The sequence below is a fragment of the Marmota monax genome, unplaced genomic scaffold (assembly GCF_021218885.2).
Source record: "Marmota monax isolate L192 unplaced genomic scaffold, Marmota_monax_Labrador192_F-V1.1 WCK01_AAM20220418_F8-fsc00128, whole genome shotgun sequence".
Lineage (NCBI taxonomy): Eukaryota > Metazoa > Chordata > Mammalia > Rodentia > Sciuridae > Marmota > Marmota monax.
Genome location: NW_026693452.1, coordinates 4025931 through 4048419, shown reverse-complemented (window position 1 = coordinate 4048419; position 22489 = coordinate 4025931).

Genomic DNA, 22489 nt, shown 5'->3' with positions numbered 1-22489 from the left:
ACAGCACCTAGAATCTAGTAGATACTCAATAAAAGTTTTTCATTAATTAATTAACAAATTAGCTCATCAATCAGTTAATGTGAAGCTTGAACTTCACTCTGAATTTCAGAGGATCATTAAAAAATTTCTCCCAATATTTGCCAAATTTCAAACATTGAAATGTTGAAAGAATGGCATAATGAGCAGCCCTGCAGTCTCCTTTTAGTTCAATAATCATGAATATTATTGCCAAGTTATTTTAATCTTTTTCTGTATACAAATGGATGATTTTTGCTTAACTATCAGAAAGTATGTGGCAGATATCATGATACTTTACCCTTAAGTCTTCTGCACTCAGCATTGAAAAAAGAACTTAAAACATTGTTCTTTTGTATAACACAGCACCATTATCACACCTAAGAAAATTCATAATTTTACAATGTCATCTAATGTTCAGTACATATTTAAATCACACCAAATTTCTCTACATATTATCTTTTTAAAAAAATTGAGGTGAAATTCACATATACTCATAACAGAAAATTAATCATTATTTCAACATGTACAATCGAGGGGCATTTAGAACATTGACAGTGTTATACAACCATGTCTTCTATCAAGTTCCAAACCATTTTCATCACCCCCGAAAGGAGATGCTTAAGCAATCACTACCCATTCTCCTCTCCCCCAGTCCCTCACAACTGCTAATTCCTACCTCTATAAATTAACTTGTTCAGGATAGAATATATAATGAAATAGTAAAATATGTAATCCTCTGTTTCCCACCAAATGGTCTTAAAGCTATTCTTTTAGGAAGAAATTTTGAAATAAGAATAGAAATAAAAAGCTATGTATGCAATACTCTTTACTTCAAGGATTATTTTTAAAATTGCAATATTACTTGATCTCAAGCCTTCCTCATCATCCTGATATCTATTACCCACTTACAACAAAGAAAAACATCTGCATGAGCTGAGACTCACAGGCTGCACTTCAGGAAAAGGGGCAAAGGATTTTGCCCCCATTCTGTTTTTGTATCTCTTTGAGATATTAGGAATGGCTGCCAGGCTGAAGCCAGACTATGAACTGGTCTCCATGGTTAGTCTACAGGTGTGCCGCAGAGAGGGAGTAGTGGAGACATTGATTACAGGCTCGGCTGTGTCAGAGTAACCCAGAGATGATGTGAGGGGCAGGGCTCTAGTTAAAATGGAAGCACTCTCTCTTCAGGACTAATTCTACAGACCAATATGAATCAGTTATTGTCTTGGCCCCAATTGTCAAAGAAATAGTCTGCGAGTTTCTTTGCTCTTTAAAAGAAAGCACATTTGAGAGATACAGTAAGAATCCCTCCCTTTCTAGCCCACCTTCCTTATCCACTTTCTGGTGATTATGCACGGTGACTTCCTGTGCTCAGTAGTTATTTTGAGGGCCTCTCCTGGCTCAATGTCAGCTCAGAACTAACCTTTATTGCCTTTTTCCTGGTCATAACAGCTTGAAAGAGTACTGGGGGGGATCTACGGGTTTGAAGGAAGTCCTTGGCTTAGAGCTTACAATTCTATTAAGTAACTCTGCATGCTTTTAAATTGGTAATATGCAATCCTCCTGCCTCAGCCTCCTGATTATAGGTGTGTACCATTTAAACTGTGATCCTCCTGCCCTGCTGTCTCAAAATTAAAAATAATAATAATAAAAAGGGCTGGGGATGTTTAAACTCAGTGGTTAAGCAACCCTGAGTTCCATCCCTGGTATGAAAAAAAAAATTGTTCCTTTGCCCAATCCATTACAGCTGTCCTTATTTGATTGTACAATTATTTCTCATTGAATTTAGATACTGGAAATTTTTCAACAAAGTGTTCCAAGGAACCACAGTGGTTCAACTGGACTTGGCATTCAAAAGGAAACTTTTTTTCTTCCCATTCCTGTAGAATGTTTTCCCAATTCTCTGTCTGAATAAACATACCTTGAGTATCAGAACTTAAGGGATCTTTCAACAGGAGACCAAGAACGTTTATGTGTTTATTGGTTAAACTCCCATCTTCAGCAAGTATTTAAAATGCTAATCCTATAGCTTGATGGGTAATGACTCCAAATTTATAGCAAAAAATAATTATGTGAGGAGGAAGTGCTATACGCAATTATTATTCAAAAGTAGACTTGTGCAAATTTGCATGCCAAGATGCTTTACCTCCCCAGAGGTCTGATATGGGAAATGATGTGGCATATCTTTTCTAGGATAAAATTTATTATGGGGTCTTATTTTTTTTAGGTCATATTAAGTGACAGGGAAATGTTATACACACTGCTAAACACGAAAATCATTAAAAGGATGAGGGTGGGGGCGGGGCGGACACCACAGTGGAAAGTGAAAGAAAATTCTGTACGGATCTTTGAGACCAGAATCATCAGAGGCCATATTACTCTGCTCCTTGGTACTTGTGCCCCAGACACTAAAGTTTATACAGCCTGCTTCCTGATAACTGGTATTTTCATGGGAGCAAGAGTAAGAGTCTGTGACCTGAAGTAAAATAAAAATGAAGTTTTTAGTCTTCCCTTTAGTCCTTTTTCATGTTGTTAAGTTGCCCTTGGTTTCAGTGTCTGTGTATTTGATGATTATTTGATGAGGAAGAAATAAAAATTTTAATCTGATTGAACCACTGAGTAAAAATCATTTATTCAGGGGGAAAAAAAAAGTTCTCTGTTTTTTGTCTTTTTTGTTTCTCATCTACTCTGAATTGTGTTAATTTGCCTTTTTTTTTTTGAGCTTTATAGGTCACCTTAAATATATATGGGGACAATCAATAGAAGGAGCAGAAATAATAGCAACAAGCTACAATTTGTAGAACAATTGAAGGCTCACTTTGTTTTAGGCACTGTTCTATATACTTAAATGTCATTTTATTTGAATGCTATTTTATTTTTAATCTTCCCACAGTTCTATAAAGTAGGCATTTTAAATTTTGTTTTATAAAGGAGGGAAACTAAATATGACTGATAAACACTTATTGGGGATTTGAACTTAGATCTTAGTGATCCTGACACCAGAGTCCTCAACAGCTGCAGTGATATCTCTATGAGCAAGTAACTGTGGGCCTCTGCCACTGTGTTTTCCTTCATGGGCCACTTGGATCAGAAGCTGTTTGCTTTTTCTGATGAATCTTCCATTGCAAGATGAGTCCCATTGGATTCCCCAGGATGACTGATTTAAGATACACTCTATTTTAAAACATTCTACACTATCACTTCTGGGTATTATTATGTTAAAAATAAATTTAGGAAAGTAATTTGTCTGACTCTGCTATTTGCTAAAAATTTGTTTTTTCACAACTAAGTTTGCTTAATATGAAAAAAAGCACCAAACCTTGATATGACCAATGCCAAGAAAAGTAACAAAATAACTATTTATGGTGTATCTACATTTTCACACTGTCCATTAGCCACTTTGTTTTATATGGCCAGCAGATGTTGGGACATACAGCACCTGCTAAGACAACTTGATTCTTTATGGCCCCAGCCTGGTCCCATCTCTGTGGGATTTTATGTCCCCCCTGCCACCCCCTGGGGCCCAGCGGAATCTGTGCTCTCAGTTCATTAGTGCAGCCAGAGTCTGTGGTGGGTCTTAGATGCTCCATTCAAGAGAATCTGCTGGGTCTGCTTTGATAGTGCAGCCAGGCAACTGCGGGTTGCAATGTGAAAAATGCCAGAGGCTTCTTTTCTGTGTAGGAAAAAAAAAATCATCTGAAAGCCCAATGGCAGGAGAAAAGCACAAGTTTTCTTGCCATAAACCCTTATAAACAAGTTGGGAAAGAAGGTTTAGACAACAAATGTGCCCTCTTTCTGTCTGCCCTCTCTTAGATGAATGCACCTGCATTTGGGAAAACTGCCTCTGCCATTCTTCCTTCATTGCAGAAGTTATGGAGACAGGTTTACTATATTTTCTGAGAGACATGCCAACCTATTCAATGCTCCTCAATTAGAACTCATACTGGAGAAGCAATTAAGGCCATATCTATCCAAGAAAGTTCAATGGAAGCCCGAGGCAATATCTGAGGTTGTAAACAACCAGTCCAGACTCAGATGCCCTTACCACCTCACTTTTCTTATAGACCATTCCCAAATAAGAGGAATAATTTAATCTCAATGAACCTCTCAGTTCTTAACTGCTCTTTTCTGCTTAAAGGAAGCTTAAAATGGAATGAAAAAAAATATTAGTTGGTGTGTGGGTGCAGGATTATAATGACCAAAAGGATAATCCTGAGAATCATTTAAACATTTTTAAGAAAAAGCATTAAGAATATACAAATGTCATGAAGTCATAAGATATGCATATAAAATGATTATTAGAGAACATTTTGGTTTATTATTTCATAATCACATTTCTTACATGTTACAAAGTGTTCAGCATGATACTTATTTCATTCTTGCTTTTCTACTATTTATATTTACTGTTATTTGTGATGGGAGGAGTATAAAGTAAGGGAGGGAGAAATTGATAAAAACAAGTGAAAAGGGGATGAAGTTGGTGAGTTGACCTCCTCTTCCTCCTCAGCCATAAATTTTAATTTCTGAGCCACAAGAGGAGATTCCTATTTGAGCTCTGGAAAAATCCTGTCCAAGTCTTTAAGATATTTCAGGTAGAGTACTCCAGTACTGAGGAACAGCAGTGCCAAAAGAGTCTTAAGTAGTAAGATCTTATCTTTATTCTGTTTTCTTGTTCTGGCCTTCTAGTATGTTCAAATGAGCTATTATTACAAATCTACCCCACCATATGCATGGCATCCTTTCACCATGTGTAGATAAAGAGATGCTTCCACTTGAACAAAAGCTGCTAGTTAACTGTTCTTCAGTTGAGCTTTGTTTGTTCTAAAATACTGACGGCTTCTTTCCTTTTCTGCCTGTCTTTTAGAGCTAAGGACTGGATATATTGACTTTACCTACAGGATTCACTATGTTTTTCTTCTGCACTGCTCACAAAAATATAAAATGGCAAGGAAGAGTTATATCATAAAAGTAATATAAGAGTTTCTAGAAGAACCAGGGAAAAGGAGAGCAAATATGGTGTTCTATGGTACAATGGTTTCTTTTGAAACTGTCTTGCTGATCAGCCACAGCATAGAGTGAGCCTTGCAGAGGACCAGTGGTAGTGCTCAAAGTAAGACAAAGTAAGAAGTGTGAACTCAGGTGGGTTCAGGCACTTTTTTTTTTTGAACTTGTGTTCATAGGAAGGAAAACCCATGGGGATTGTAGTTTTTCTCTAAGCTAACAATAAAATAATTTTGCAAAATGATGAATAAAATTTCCAATTGCAAAGGGAGATGTGAATATTAGCATATAGATTTTTATATTTTTTGGAGGAAGGAAGGACTTTGGCAGTGAATAATTATATATGACTATAGTTTCTCCAACAAATAAAGCAAAACTGGTTGCCTTGTTGAAATGTATTTATGTAAAAGCTTTTGGGGACCAAAACTGAGAACATTGTGACACGGCTCTTGGAATGACTTGTTCTGGTTGAGAGGCCCTGCTTTGCTGCTAGTAACTAAGTTTGTATAATCACTTAACTATTTCATTATAAAGCAATCCCTCATGCTTTATTTGTTAGAAAAGCTATAGCACAGAGCACTAAAAACAAACCAAACAAAAAGAAATGCTGAAAAAAACTCTTAATTCCTTGCTTGCATAACAAATTGAAAAACAGATAAACTGTCTTTGGGCAATTCCAAAAATATAAAATTCAAATGGCCAATGAAGTTAAAGAAAATATAAGCAAGTTCCAGTAATTAATTAAAAACAAATCAGCAGCCTCCTATTTTCTTGCTTATCAATCAGAAAAAGTTTCAAAGACAATAATGATTACTACTGATGAGAGCAGGACACAAATTAATACCAAACAACTCATTGGGGGACTTGACTTAGAAGTTCAAGTGTTTTTTCACTTGGGTAATTAAACTTTTAATACATTCTGAAGAACTAAAAATGTGCATTGTGATTGATGTTTCTTAAGCACAGTATTTCTGATATAAAAAATTAAAAATAAGCTACATGTCCTACAAGAGGGGTCTATTTAACAATTTATTGTGTATTCATATTCAGAAATATAATGCCATTTTGAAGATTGATAAGGCAATATAATATTCAATGCCATGGAAAAGTTCAGAGTATGAAAGTGAAAACAAAGGCAGGCTACAAAACAATACCCACATGATGCATAAAAACATTGAAAAGTTAATAGTAATTATTTTAGGGGTTACATAAATTATGCATAATTTTTGCTTTATTTGTGTTTTCATGAATTTCCCAAAATTTCAGCATCAACCACATTACTTACTATGTAATCTAAATAAAAATAAATAAACGATATGGAAATAGTCTGAATGTGTATGTTTACCTGGGGGCACTTAAACTTTGTGGAACTGAAACAATTCAATTGAGTGGACTTAAGGTTAGCTCTGTGAGTCCATGATATCAGGTTTTTCAGCAATAGTAGCATCTTCAGTTAAATTCTTGTCATTTTGGCTAACAGGTATTGAAGGATAAAGTAAAAGGCATTATTCATTTTTAAGCATCTGGCACATTTCCAAAACACTGAGTCAATTTAATGTAATTAGTTTTTCATAATTATAATTTCAGAAGTGCTTCAACTTCAGTTTCAACTAATCTTTAGTCAGCTCCTTATATTTCCTGCTGTGAACTTGGGGGCTTAAAGGACAGTAAACAAACATTTAGGCACATTGGATACCTGCTATTTAAAGAAACCTGTGGAGAATATTTATTTGAAGTTCTCTTCTGGTAATAGAAGTAACAGCCACTAATGTCTGTTCTGTTAGTTTCTTTGCTTAAAGTGAGGTCCACTGGCATTTTGGGTTGTCAGTTTCCTCTGAATGGCTCTTGGCCACAAGCCACAGTGACTTTTTGGGGAGATCAATGACAATAGCAAGATGGTCCCAGAAGGTGCAGTAAGACTAACAATTATGCTGTGTCCCAAAGAACTGGGGTTGTGATGTGGCTCTGTTTTCACCTACTGTGGGTAGCTTTGGGAAATTATTTACATCTTTGTCCCTAAGGTTCAAGTGCATTTCTGTTTGTCTTTCTAAATTGCCTATGCCTCTTGAACCATTGTTTGGTCTTATTTCAGTGATGACGTTCATTCTCCTACTCAAGTATTGCTTAGCTTCCAAGAGCAGATGAGATAGGGAACATTCAGAGTGGTATGGCCATAGATGATGACTGTTATTCTGATGAGTGATATAATGTGTAAAATCTGTATCTTCTAATCTTCAAACACCTCAAGGAAATTGCTTTAAATAATGTATGTGTGTGTTTTAGTCAACTTTTCATTTCTGTGACTAAAAGACCCAATCAGAACAATTTCAGAGGAGGAAAAGTTTATTAGGGGCTCACAGTTTCAAAGGTCTCAATCCATAGACAGCAGGCTCCATTCCTTGGGGCTCAATGTGAGACATCATGGCAGAAGAGTCTGGCAGAGAGAAGAAGCTCACATGATGATCAGAAAGCAAAGAGAGAGAGAGAGAGAGAGAGAGAGAGAGAGAGAGAGAGATCTCCACTTGCCAGGTACAAATATATACACCAAAGCCATGCTTCCACCTCCAGCCACACCCCACCTGCCTTCAGTTACCACTCAATTAATTCCATCAGGTGATTAATTCACTGATTGGGTTAAGGCTTTCATAATCCAATCATTTCTTCTCTGAACTTTCTTGCATTGTCTCGCACAAGAGCTTTTGGGAGGCACCTCACATCCAAAACATAAGAATATGTGTGTGTGTGTGTGTGTGTGTGTGTGTGTATTTTTGTGGTCCTAGGGATTGAACCCAGGGCCACAGGGCCATCTATATGCTAGGCAAGCGCACTACCACTGAGCTATGTTCCCAGCCTGAATTTTGTTTCTGTTACCGTGTGTGTGTGTGTGTGTGTGTGTGTGAATTTCAAAACTAGGGATTGAACCAAGGGCTTTGTGCATGGCATGTCAGGCAAGTACTCTGTCATTGAACTATATTCCCAGCTCTGCTTTAAATAGTATTAAGATAGGATTAGCACCATTTGACCCAGCTATCCCACTCCTTGGTTTATACCCAAGGGCTTGAAAACAGCATACTATAGGAATATAGCCACATCAATGTTTATAGCAGCGCAATTCACAATAGCTAAACTGTGGAGCCAACTTAGATGCCCTTCAATAGATGAATGGATAAAGAAACTGTGGTGTACATTTATATACACAATGGAATATTACTCAGCAATAAAAGAGAATAAAATCACGGCATTTGCAGGTAAATGGATGGAACTGGAGAAGATAATGCTAAGTGAAGTTAGCCAATTCCCCCGCCCCCACCAAAAAAAATGCTGAGTGTTTTCTCTGATATAAGGAGGCTGATTCATAGTGGGGTTGGTAGGGGGAGCATGGGAGTTTTAGATGAACTCTAGATAGGGCAGAGGGGTGGGAGGGGAAGGGAGGGGGGAAATAGAGGTAAAAAAATGGTGGAATGAGATGCATGTCATTACCATAAGTACATTTATGAAGACACGAATGGTGTGAATATACTTTATATACAACGAGAGATATGAAAAATTGTGCTCTATATGTGTAATATGAATTATAATGCATTCTGCCTTCATATATAACAAATTAGAATAAAAAAATTAAAAACATAGGATTAGGATAAAAGGAATTGTTTTTAAATATTTTATTCTTTCTCCTGTGTTGCCTGAGTTAATTTTATATATGCTATAAGTTAGATATATGCATGTAATTTTTAAGAAATTTTATTTAACCATTTTACTTTCTGGACTATTGATTTTTCTTTTCAAGTTGTCAGGTAACATCCTCTGGCATAGAACCTATGTGTACTCTGATGATTCTCTTGGAACATAGAATAGCAACTTCTAGAAGCCTGCCAGTAGCCTGATTCCTTCCAGGGTCCACCAGGTGCCAAGTCTGCAAGAAATATGCAGCAGCATAGTTCTGGTGGCCAGTATCATACCTTCAGTCATTCCTGATTGACTCAAAGAATGGGGTAGGGAGAAGGTCAGGGCCAAAGAGAGAATTATATAGAGATAATATTCCTGAAGCCTAATACTTCCCAGAAGACTCTGATCGTACATGAGCAGTAAGGTTTTCATAGGAGCTAATAGAAAAAGAGCAGGTAAAGTCATGAGCATTGAGGCTCAGACCTCAATTTGATCACCTTTCTTGTCTATGTCTAAAATGAACAATGTTAAGTATCTTCTAGTAGAAAAGTCTGTCTCATGGATAGACCAATGGTTTTCATTAAAAAATAAAATTTTCACAGCAGAATAAAATAGACATTATTATTGCTGTATGTATATACGTGACTGTATGACCAATGTGATTTCTGCAACCTTTACACTCAGAAAAATGAGAAATTATACCCCATCTGATTCAAATGTATGATATGTCAAGATCATTGTACTGTCATGTGTAACTAATTAAAACAAATTAAAAAAGAAAAGAAATAAAATTTTCTATTTTAAACATGATTGTTACATTCATAGGTTTTGATTTTGTAAACCAAGGTAAATAGCATGTTTTTATATCAGCTGTTAAGGCGGAAATACTTAAATAGTGTCTCTTGGGGAGGGAGGAAATATGGGAGGTACATTAGAACAAATTAAAGTTCAACTCTGGAAGGTGCCAAAGCTTCTACCACTTTTGAAATGTTTGTGACTTTTCATTCATTCATATACTTACTATTTGTATTTTATTTCAAAAAATATTCAAGTGAGATGACAAGAAATGGTAAGCTGTCCAATTAAAATAAGAAAAGTGAATGCAGAGTTCTCTAAGAAATTAAAGGAAAGATTATTGCTATGAGGGGTTGCCCAGTAATTGTGCTCCATGGTGTTTGTTCCAGCATTATTCATGGCAGTGAAAAACGTGTAAGAGCTGAATCTCCAAAATTAAGGGGTTTTCAACATGGGCATCATTGACATTTTAGTCAAGGTAATTTTTATGGAGGCTTTCCTGTGCATTGTAGGATGCTTAACAGTATCCATGGTGTCTATCCCCAGGTACCTGCAGTGCCTGGGTTAAATATATGAGTTATTTGATCTTTTCAGAGATGCCATAAACAGTTATAACCAACTAGGAACAGAAATTGATTTATTCTGGAGAACAGAAGTCCAAAATTCAAGCATTGATCATATTGGTTCCTTTTGGTGGTTCTAAGGGACAATCTGTTACATGCCTCTCTCTTAGCTTCTGATGGTTGCTAGAAAATCTTAAAGTTCTTTGGCTTACATTCATTTCTCTAAGCTTCCTTTCTTTCTTCACATAGCATTCTTCCTTAAGTTTCCCCTGCCTTTTAAAAATAAGACACCAGTTATTGGATTAGGGATCATTCTAACCCAGTGTGACTCAACTTAGTTACACTTGTAAAGACAATATTTCTAAAGAAGGTCATATTCACAGATACCAGGGGTTGAGACTTGAACATGCCTTTTTGAGGGATACAATTCAACCCACAGCAAGAATACATTGTAAAGTTCTTTAAATGTTGATACTGCCAAACTGTCATTCAATGACTGATAACAGTTTTTGTTTAGAAATAGAGGCATCATAATATACGTAAAGCATTTCTCAACTGTCCTTGAGGAAAACACGTGATGTCCCCGTGAACTTGAATGCACATGCTTCAGATAAGATGTAAAATGTCCTATCTTTGTAATTGTGTGTGAGTGTGTGTGCACACAAGTATGTTGTGTGTGTGTAATTTCTATAGTAGATAGCGAGTTTTCAAATCAATGAAAATGTATTTTTTTTACCTTAATAAAATTTTCATATGATGGGTGCTTCAAACCTCTGTAATTCTTGAAAGATGGGTGTGTGTATTTTGTCTAAATATTTGGCTTATAGTAAATGGTGGGACGAGACCAAACCAAACCAGGAGAAACTTGTAGTTTGGTTTCTTGCTGGGGAAAAAAAGTGAAGTATTTGGCCTGTTTTTGACACAGTCCTACTTAATGCACTTAATCCTGACTTTGGGGAATACTTGGTCAGTTCTTGCATTACTTCTTTGAGACCCTGGAAACCCAGCTACATCCTCTGTTTGAAGACAGGAGTTTTGTCTGGAGGGGAAAACACACAAACATACAAACAAAAACTGGTGAGTTTTCACATTAAATTATCATTTCAGGAAAGAGATTGGAATATCTTAGAGTGGGGAGGGAACATGTCACTCTTTCTCTGAAGCCAAATAAGAAGTTTGAGCCAAACTTTTGGAGACTCAAATGCCTAGAAATTTCTGTTTCTAGGATTCTCCTCCCACTTGGAGAACCTTAGAAAAGCTTACCTGGTAGTTAACAAATAATTGTATATTGATCCATTTGGTGGTTGTTTTGTTTTGGCTTTTGGACTGGGGATTGAATCCACATGCTTTTTACCACAGAGCTATATCCCCAGCCCATTTTGTGTTTTATTTATTTATTTTTTGGAGACAGGGTCTGGCTCAGTTGCTTAGGTCCTTGCTAAACTGCTGAGGCTGGCCTTGAACTTGCCATCTTCCTGCCTCAGCCTCCAAGTTGCTGGGATTATAGGCTGGTACCACCATGACTGATTTATTATACCTGATATATTAACCATAAGCTTTAATTAAAATCCTGTGTAATATTACAACCTGATTTTAGTTGGATTTCAGGGAGGTGAGGAAGGGGTTTGTGCTTGTGTAAGGACAGAGGAATAAGGGAGCATGTCTTCTTCACCAGCCTTGCTTCTTCTCCTGGAAGCCTGGTCAATGACAGCTATGTTTTTTTCAAGGAGAAAAGGGGTCCAGGTGTCTTTTCTTCATATTTTATTTTTTAAATGTTCTTATTTCTGACAACATTAATTTTTTACTTTTTAATTTTTTTAAAGTTTTATTTTCTTTACATCTCTCTGGGTGTCATTGAGTGAGGGTCTGTGCCAGAACAGAAAGCCATGGTTAGAAGACAGCTAACAGTGCAGGCATAGGCTATGATGACAAATAATACCTAGGACAGTTTTTAAGAATGGATAGGCAACCTTCATTACCCAGTTAGAATTGGGTAATAAAATCTGAACATCCTGCATTTCAAGTTGGGAAGATAATTGTTTTTTTAGCATTAAGGAATAAGTGATCTCTGGAAGTTGGAGAAATTGGAAACATAGTAATTATATAAATTGCAGTGTGTCTATGTAGCTAAAATTATTTAAAACTGTTTAAATCATATTACTGAAAATTTGTTAATAACAAAGATATGCTTTTTGGATGTAATGTGAAATTAAGAAAGATCTTCAATTGTATACACAACTTGATTCTAAAGTATGGTAATAAAGAGTACACCAAAATGTCAAGATCTTAACACTGATTATTTAGAAGTGGAGGAGTTACAGGTGATTTTTGTCCACTCTGTTGTCCTTCCGTATGTTTTCCCACATTTTCAATGAACATGCATGAATTTAAGAATCAGGAGAACCCAACTACTATGTGTGACCGTTAAGCTCTAATAATTAAAAAAAAGGATGTTACATTTGTACAAAAATAATTAAAATTATTAAAATATTTTAAGTGAAAAAAAGGGATAGTCCAAATGGCCTCTAGTTACCTTTTTGCCTTAACATTGAGACTCTAAAATGTAAGATTTATACCAACAAATCCATTATTCATGCAATCATTATTGATTAAATACTTTTTATATGAAAAACGATGTGCTTGATATTAAAGACTTCCATTTAAAAAAAAAGAATCAGGGGAAAAACTATTCATTATAGAAAACAAAAGTTAGTTCTGCTGCCAAAGCACAGGAGAAAATACAGTGGGCAATAGCATTTGTATTAGTACTCAAAGAAAGCTAGTTTTCCCAGCAATCACTAAATAGCTAGTCCTGATGGGGTAGGTATTCTCCTATCAGGGGATGAAACCTGCTATCTCTGAGCCATGAGGTTACTGGAGGTGAGCACTCCTGGATTTCCTTTGCACTTGGCTCCCACCGCCTTCTTGCCCTAAGTTAGCTTCTTTTGTAGGCAAAGTAGCCACCCAGAAGCTGTAATGGCAGCCTTACTACCAGTGAAATCCCACATGACAAATTCGTCCTTTGTGCTGATACAATTGACCTGTCACCTCATTTTTACAGCTAATTAGCTCTTTAGTAAGCGATGGCTAGTGTCAGAGGTCATCTGATACCTGATTCTGGTAAATTGACCGTAAATATTACTGTCCATCTGTATTTGCTGTTCAAAAACTCTGCTTAGTTACCAGATTTGAAACTCCTATTGTAAGAGATTCTGCTTATTTTTGTTGACAAGATAAAGTTTCCAGATAATGCTCATGAGCCTTAGCATCTCCTGAAGTTACTGAGGTTGCATCAATTAGGATTTGCATTTGGTCATGACTTCCATGGGGGCACAACACGATTTCCCACTTTCCCCAGTTTCTTTTGGTTGCTTCTCTGAATTAAAAAGTCACCAGAGAAACTCTTGTTCTGATTCTGTTCATTCCTATTACAACTTCTAGGATTTATTGCTTTATAACAATAACACCCATAATACTAAAAGCAGCTAGTAATTTTCCAGGAGTCACTATACTCTAAGGACTGAAAGCTTCATATGTTAAATTTTTAAATTCTAACAACATGATATGGAGATATTTTTAATCCCTAAATAATGGATGAAGTAAATGAAGCTTGGTGAGGTTCAATTTTTGCTCCATAGTAAACAAATATATAGAGGATCAAAACTATGCCTAGGTCTGCCTGGCTTCTGACCTACATTGGATCTCTTAACCCTGAAGTTGTATAGCCTCATGAATCTAGCTATGAACATGTGTGGCTTGTTAAAATATTAATTATAAAAATATCCACAAAGCAAAACATGTGCCTGAATTATCATTCTTTATTGGATATTTAGAGACTAGGAAAATCCAGAAAATACACAATAGCAATGACAAAATCAGGTTAGTCTTGGTTTGGAAGGGAGTTAGATAATCTGGAATGAGACTAGCAATCAGAACTGAACGGGCTGAGTCTGTGGGCAGTGTGTCTTCTCTCTGGTTCTACTTGGAAGCCCAGTGACAGCATGCACTGAATTGTTCGAGTGTATACAGGAACAAGGCAAAAGGCTGTACTGTCAGATGGAAACAGGTGAAAAGCATAAGATTTTTACATCAGAAAGAGTGAATGAAGGACAGATTGCTGCTGTGTCCCTTAAATGGTGGCAAACATATTTCTGCATTGCCAAGACACTTGTTTCTAAACCCAAAGTGTGTTTCCAGAGAATTTAGTACCCTTCAGCACTCCCTCCCCACTACATCCCACCTCTTCCTGAGGGAGAGTGTAATGAGGAAGCCTTCTTGGAAGGCTTATTAAAAGGATTAGGTCATCGATCACTAATGAGATGTCCAGGATTCAGTAACAAGTAGACAGCATCTCAGACCCAAGGATAGCCAAGTGTGTACAGAAATAGCAAAAGAAATCAAGGAATACAGAGACTGCAATTTCCTTTATGATAGGCCAAAGAGATATAGTAACAGTGTTGATAATAATAAAGATATAAAATGAGCCAGATTTCACTTTTTCTTTAGAGCAGACCAGAACCGGATGTACCGGACTGCTATGTAGATTCGGATTGCAGACTTAAAAATTTGAGAGGTCAGGTATGCAAATGTGGGAGTACAGCATAATCAATCAGCCAACCCCTAAGTGTATTGAGTAGCCCTGTGTAATACAGTCAGCACTGTGTGTAATGCCAAATGATGACGCAGTTTTTGACCTCATCTAAAGAGGCAAAGAAGGTGTAGGGGAGACAAGTGCAGGGACCAGATGCTTCATCGTGAAGCTGCAGTTGAAGAAGACACCATCTAGGCAGGGGGATTTTTAGAAGCCAGCTTCAATTAGGAGGAAAGAGATTTTGATAGGGAACCAAGAGATTTTCACACTATATTCCTGGCTTGGCCGTGGTAGCTGCGAGATCACGAATAGGCAGATTTCTCTCTCAGGGCCTGTCTCAGTATTTCATCTGTAAAATGAGTGAATCAGAGACAGTGATTGCTAAGTTCTTTCCAGGGCTAATATTAGTATTTATTAATATTAATTTTATATTAAGAAAGGGAAGACCTATGACCTAAACCATTGGAAGATATGTCTCAGAAATGGGGTAGAAAGGACCAGGCATGGACCGAGTATGTGTGTGTGTGTGCATGTGTGTGTGCACTTGGAGGTGTGAGGCTCATGAGAAGTGGGAGGGGAGACAGGAGAAAAATCACACCTGGTAAAAATGGAGAAGGGAGGCATGCATAGATATGACAGCTGATGCCAGTCATTCTAAACCTCAGCTCCTTGACATGACGCAACTGCACACTTAATCAAGCCAAAAAACAAGAAGTCACATTTGATTCCCCTCTTTCCCTTCCTAATCACATCTAAGTCCATGAAGAATATATGCTCAGCTCAATTGACTTCTCTCCCTCTCTATCATCAGCAACTTAGTCTGGCTGCCAACATCTTTCTTTTGGAAAAAAAAAGCAATAGCATTGAAACTGATCTCTCAAGTCTGTCTACTTTAGAGTTAGTCTCCTATGAAGGAGCCAGAGCAATCTTTAAAAATTATCAATGGATCCTGTCACTCTTCTGCCTGAAGCCCTCTAAGGGCTTTGCATTGCGCTTAGAGTAAAAGCCATTCTCCTTCTTTCCTTGTCCCACTCACAGGGAACTGCATGACCCAGCCCCACCTTCTTCACTGTCCCTGCCCCTGCCACCTACCAGTTCTTCCTGGTTTCAGTGGTCTCTTGCTTATCCTTGGACATTTCTGCCATGACCTTGCCTTAGGGCTTTTGTACCTGCTCTTCCTTCTTCCTGGGGTTTTCTTCCCCTGTATCTTTTTATGAATGGCACTTTCCTCTTGTATTCAAGTCTATACTCAAAGGTCACTTCCTTAAGGAGGACTTCTTCAAGCTCCTGTCCCCTTGCACCTAACCACATCACTTTGTGTACTTATTGTCTTATTGTCAACTTAACCCTGCTAACATGCAAGTCCTAAGAGAATAGAGACCCGTTCCACATAATTTGACTTTGTGTTTTTCTGTCCTTGTAACAGGCACCCAGTGAATGTTTGTTGGCTGAATGTAAGAATGCTTTAGTAATAAACAGGGATAAAGCATAGTGGCGGTTTCAGTCACCATGGCTCCACTATCTACTTCCTTGGCAGTCCTGTGATTCTGGGCAAGTTCTATGACCTCTGTACACTTCAGGTGTAACACGAGGAGGAAAATGGTGTTGACATCACGGGATCAGGAGGTATATTACATGAAGTGATGTCATAAAAGCCCTGAGCTCAGGGCTTGGTAGAATTAACTTCTTGTTTCTTTTTATATTTTGCCTGTGGCCTCCATTTCTTCAGCACATTAAATCTAGATTTAGTTTAAATTGAGAAGGAAAATTGTGTATAACATATAAAGGAATTTCCTCTTCCCTGTCTCCCTGTCTCTAGTTCTTCTTCTTTAGTCTTATTTCCTTCTTCTCCTCTCATTCTTTCCTGCTCTCCCTCTTTTTCACATCTCTTGTTTATATATATATATATATATATATATATATATATATATATATATATATATATATATATTTATAGGTAAGTTCTAATATTATGCACCAGATAAAGTAAATGTGATAAATCTCCTTTTATTGTTGGAATTATTATTACAATTTCTTTGGTAAAAAAGTATGGCTAAATAATGTATTGACTCTGTTAAATCTGCCCTGCAAGTGAATAAAATGATTTTTTAATGACTAATAATAAACATTTGTATAGTACTTTGTTTTATCAATTATGTATACTTATAGCATTTATTCAATTGATTTGATTTGATCTCACATGATTCTCACATTGCATACAGGAAAATAACAGAGTTCAGAGTAGTGGGTTGAATTGTCTCTCCTCAAAGGATATGTCCAAGTTCATCCTCTGGTACATGTGAATGTGACCTTATAAGAAAATAGGTCTTTGCTGATATAATGAAGAACTGGAGAAAAGATTAAGCTGAACTAATGACCTTATTAGAGAAGCAGAGGGAGATTTAAGACACAGGGAAGAAGATTATATAAAGACAGGCAGAGACAGAAGCCATGCATTTACAAGCCAAGGAATCCTGAGGGTTGCCTGCAGTCACCAGAAGCTAGAAGAGAGGCATGGAATGCATCTCCCTCGGAGCTAGAAGAACCAACCCTGCTGACATCTTCATTTTGCAGTTCTGGCCTCCAACAATATAGAGAAAAAATTTCTGTTGTTTTAAGCCATCCAATTTTGTGTGTGTGTGATGGGGGGTGGAGTGGACATTTCAATAGTAGCCCTAGGAAACTGATGCATCCAGGAAGTCACAAATGTGCAATACTGAAAACAAGAGACCATCTATAAAGCCCATTGGCCAATATACATAAGACTCATGCATTTATAAAGATTCTTCGAGGCTGGAAACTGATTTTACTCTATTCTTAAAAAGTTATAACAAGTCAAATTTGCCTTGAAAATTCACATTTCTGTTTCTACAACTGCAGCCCTGGTCCATTCAATGATCTCTTTCACATGGGTCCTGCAATAGTCTCTAAATGGCACTCCTGTTTCCACACATACCTCCCACCAGTCCATTCTTCACACAGCTGTGAGAATGGATTGACTGTCTTGAATCCCAAATGGATCATGTTATTCTAAGTGCAATGAGAAGTCATGGCCTCATGCCTCAATGGCTTTCCATTGAAATTAGAATAAAACACCCACCCCTTCTTGTGACCCCCAAGGCTCTTCATGACCTGGTGCATGGCTTCCTTCCACACCCATCTGCAGTACTCCCCTTTGCTTTGCTGGTCTAGCTTTTCCCACAGATTATACACCATGAGGAAAGTATTTTCAGTGCCTAGTGAAGTGCCTGGCACTTTGTAGATAATCAAAAGACACTTGCTGATTTGATAGACAAATAAAAAGATGGCTTAAGAAATTCCATTCCTTTGTGACACCCCTTTTAAGGCCCTGGAACTTTTTTTGATTAGGAGTATAACAGTTTTAGATGATATCTTTGCTAGGATACGTGTTTTATCTACAGGTTGCCACCATAGTATTTTTGTTTTTACTTGAATAGCCAACTAGGAAATGAACCAATTGGAATGGTAAAAAGGATATTGCTCATTAAAATGGGAATTGTTAAATCTTTTCATTTCTCCAAAAGTTGTTTCATTTTTTAATCTTTCTTGTTCCATGTCTTATGAATTGCTTCTTTTCTGTTTTCAGGCCTCCTCACTCCTCCTTTTTCGCTTTGCTCATTGCCCCTGGAGGCTGACAATCATGGATTTAATCTGGCTTGTTTTCCAGCTAGCTTCCATTCTGTTTAGCCAATGGGAGGTACTGGCAGGAGACTGGGAGCCTGAACAAGAGAGGTCAGGGTATTTGCTTCCTCCTCCATCCACGCTCTGGGCACATTTTCTGGCAGTGACTGCCTCCCTCCAGGGATACAGCTCCTGTTGGTCTGCTCCTCCTCCACATTTCCCATGCTCACTGGGTTCTTTTTGCTCTTTCAGGAATGAATTATAGGTAGTAACAGATTCGTGGATTCTGGGTTCATCATCATCCATTGTTGGTTCCCTTAACTTTGTCCAAATATTTGTAAATAGTTTCTCAAACTTCATCTCTTGAGCTCTCTGGTTTGGATTCTGTTTTCTGCTGGTTCTTGCCTTTAACACCATATTAACTAGTAGGACAGAGGAGTAAGAGTTGAGAATTAGACAATAATCTACTTGTTGTTGGCTCATGACCAGTTAATACCTCTAATTTTGACCTAATTCAGTGAACTTGATTTTCACCTTCTTTTTACTTTCAGCTTAGGTAACGGGCGGTGTTCTTTGCCTTCTACTTAGGCAAGTTCAAGTCTAGTTGAATAGATTTGATTCCGTTATTCTAGATCAAGTTCCCAATCAGCTTACTACTTGCCTTCATATGCTATTGGAGAACATGTTGGCACATGCTTAGTATTTGTGTGTTCTAAGTAAGCTGAGCCTTGTGATTTGATTGTGACCCATGGAAAGATGTTGTTATTGGTGTGTATCAGTTTCATGGATGGTGGATTAAGACATCTTCCACTTTCCTCCTACTTATGCTTTCTTGGCTATAGTATCTTTGCAGGCCAAATTTACAGATGGTCCAGCTACAGGTGCAGGAGGACTGATAACATGCTTCAGACTGTGAATGACTGAATCACCGACAAATTTTTACTGTGTTAATCATGGAGATTTTAGGTTATATTTGTTACCCCAGCCTACCTAAGCTATCCTGACTAATATGTGTACCAAGTAGATTTATTCATTCCTAAAGTTTTACCTTTTTTGTTGGTTTAAATCGTCAATATAAAACACTCTACATATTTCCCTCTCTCCTTGCAGCAAGGTTATAGTAGACATTTTTAGTTAACAAGGATACTCTTTCTAGGTATCTTAGTGCAGTCAAACTGCTATAACAAAATACCATAGACTGGGTAGCCTATAGATAATTGAAATTTATTTCTCACAGATCTGGAGGCTAGGAATCAAGATCAAGGTGTCACAAATTCAGTGTCTTGTGAGGGTCCACTTTCTGATTTGTAGATGGTGACTTTGGGTTGTGCCCTCACATAGTAAAAGGGACAGGGGAGCCTTGGAAGGAATTTCTTATAAACATGGAACTGTCTTGAAAGGATTCCTTGAATCACTTTGTACATGTGTTCAAGAGGCATGGGAAAAATGAAGGAACTTTGATTGGGCAAAGGTAGGGAGGGAAGAGATGGTGCGTGGGGGCAGGAAAGATGGTGGAAAGAGATGGACATCATCACCCTAGGTACATGTATGACTGCACATATGGTGTGATGCTACATCGTGTACAACCAGAGAAATGTAAAGTTGTGCTGCAATTGTGTACAATGAATCAAAATGCATTCTGCTGTCATATATACCTAATTAAAATAAATAAATTAATTAAAAAATATTAGGCTGTCTTTGGTAATCTTCAGATATCAAGAAACAAAATCAGAGCAAATACGTTTGATTATCTTGTCATTCAAAGGTTTTTGTTCAAGTATTTCCTTTACAACAATTTTTGTTATCTACAAATCCCAGCTGGACTCCTGCTCATATATAGATTCTGATCATCCTTGTCGTCTGATGTCACTGATTGATTTTCTCCCAGGTGGCTTCCCACTTGATGTCGGCACCCAGCAATCTTACCTCCTGAGCTACAGCCAAATCTGTGCCTCTGGCCAGCTTCTTACTGAGCTTTTCTGGTCCTCAAACAGAATGGACTCAGACACTCATACATTTGATTTCAAGAAAATAGACTACAGTACCTGCTTTAGAAAGTACCAAGAGTTCAAGTCTCTAACAGTGAAAATGTGGGTGCATTGATCCTGAGTGTGAGATCTCATTTCACAATGACTATTCCATCTGTTAAGTCAGGATAAGCTATTAAATGTGAAGATCTAATTGCATAATTTTCCTGACTGGCTTCTCCTCCTTACTTTATGATAGACATGGCTAATAAAACTAGTTCCTTATGTTCAGGGACTTCTTATCAGTCCTTACTTAGAAGCTCTGTAATCATTTGCATGTAGGGAAGGCTGATCTAGCATCAATGATTTCATTAACATTTGTGAATGACTCAAATAACAAGTCCAGAAAATAACAACATATTTATCCGAAATTTCATCTGACTTCCCAGCAAGACCAATGTAGCATGTCTCTGTATCAAGGCTTGTACATTGATCTCTCATTGGTTTGGACAGACATCTCCTCATTGATCTCTCATTGGTTTGGAACAGACATCTCCTCATATCATTATGGGGAGTAAGATGACATACTCTGAAGTCCAACAGTCTATGTTTTAATTCTGGCATCACTGCTTTACTTCTTAACTCTGAAACTTCAGATTGGCTTTTAAATATCTCTTTTCCTTAATTCCCTCACTTTCATATGTGGGAGAGTTCTAATCCTTAGAGTTTTCATGAGGAGTAAATGAGACAATCTACGTGGTACACTTAGAAAAGTGCTTGATGCATACTGATCAGTAAAAGTCACCAATTATTGGTAGAAGTTAGTATAATTGAAGAACTTTCTTGAACTCAACCATAAAACCCCTGATGACAGATCTCCAGGTAGAATACTCAGGTCCAGTAGGCCACAATGCTTGATTTCTATCAAAGTAAAATAGTGGTCCAATAGCTCTTTGAAATATGGAGAAATGGGGGTAATCATCACCAATTAGATATTTCCTCTCATTTAGAAAAAGAAGCAGAAAAACTAGAAACTCATTAGCAGGGTGACACCACTGTGCTGGTTAGCTTTTTGTTGCTGTGACCTAAATAACTGACCAGAACTACTTAGAGGAGGAAGTCTATTTTGAACTTACAGTTTCAGAGGGTTAGTCCATTGTTTTAGTTAGCTTTTTTGCTACTGTGAATAAAAGACCTGACCAGAACAATTTCAGAGGAGGAAAGGTTTACTTGGGATTCACAGTTTCAGGGGTCTCAGTTCTAGTTTCATTCCTCAGGGCTCTAGGAGAGGCAGAACATCATGGCAGAAGAGTGTGGCAGAGGGAGGCAGTTCACATGATGACCAGGAGAGAGAGAGAGAGAGAGAGAGAGAGAGAGAGAGAGAGAGACTCCACACTCCAGATACAAAATATATACCCCATAGCCAGACACCCCCAATGAACTACTTCCTCTGGCTACACCCCAGTCTTCAGTTATCAGCCTTCAGTTATTGTGTTAAAGTTGTAAACCAAATATTTATTTGCTGAAACTTCTTGTATTGTCTCACACATGAGCTTTTGGAGGACACCTCCAAAGGGCCAGCCCCTGCTGTCCACTCACAATGTAGCTGAAAAACCAAACCATGACATACATGGGCTACTGACTCCATAGCTTTGGGTCCAGAGTAAGGCAGAGCTTCATAACAGCAGGCCCTTGTGGAGGAAAGCTAGTCAATTCTTGGTGGCTGGGAAACACCAGAGAAGGAAGCAACAAGGTCAAAATAGAAACTCCAAAGACATGCTCTCCAGTGACCAACTTCCTCCAACCATGTCTCATCTGCCCAGAGTGAACACCCAGTTAGTCCATTTGAATTATTAATTCACCAAATAAATTAATCCACTGATTAGGTTACAGCTGTCATAATCTAGTAATTTTACCTCTAAATATTCTTTCATCAACACAAGAGCTTTTGGGGGATCTTTCATATCCAAATCATAACCACAAATTAGTGTTTGAGGGAAGGAGTTTGCCACCTAAGACGACCATTCTACTTTAGGTGTTATTTCAAAAGAAAGTGCCCACTTGACTATTTCTTCATCTATTGTTCCTCTCATTTATGTGTTTTGTCCTTGACCTGTACTTCAAACTCCCCAAATTATTCTATTTTATAAAGTCTACAAGTGAATTATTTATTCACAATAAAATGGAAAAATGGATCAATGGCTTTCATGCATAAAAATCTTTTTTTTTGGAATTCTCCAGTGCTT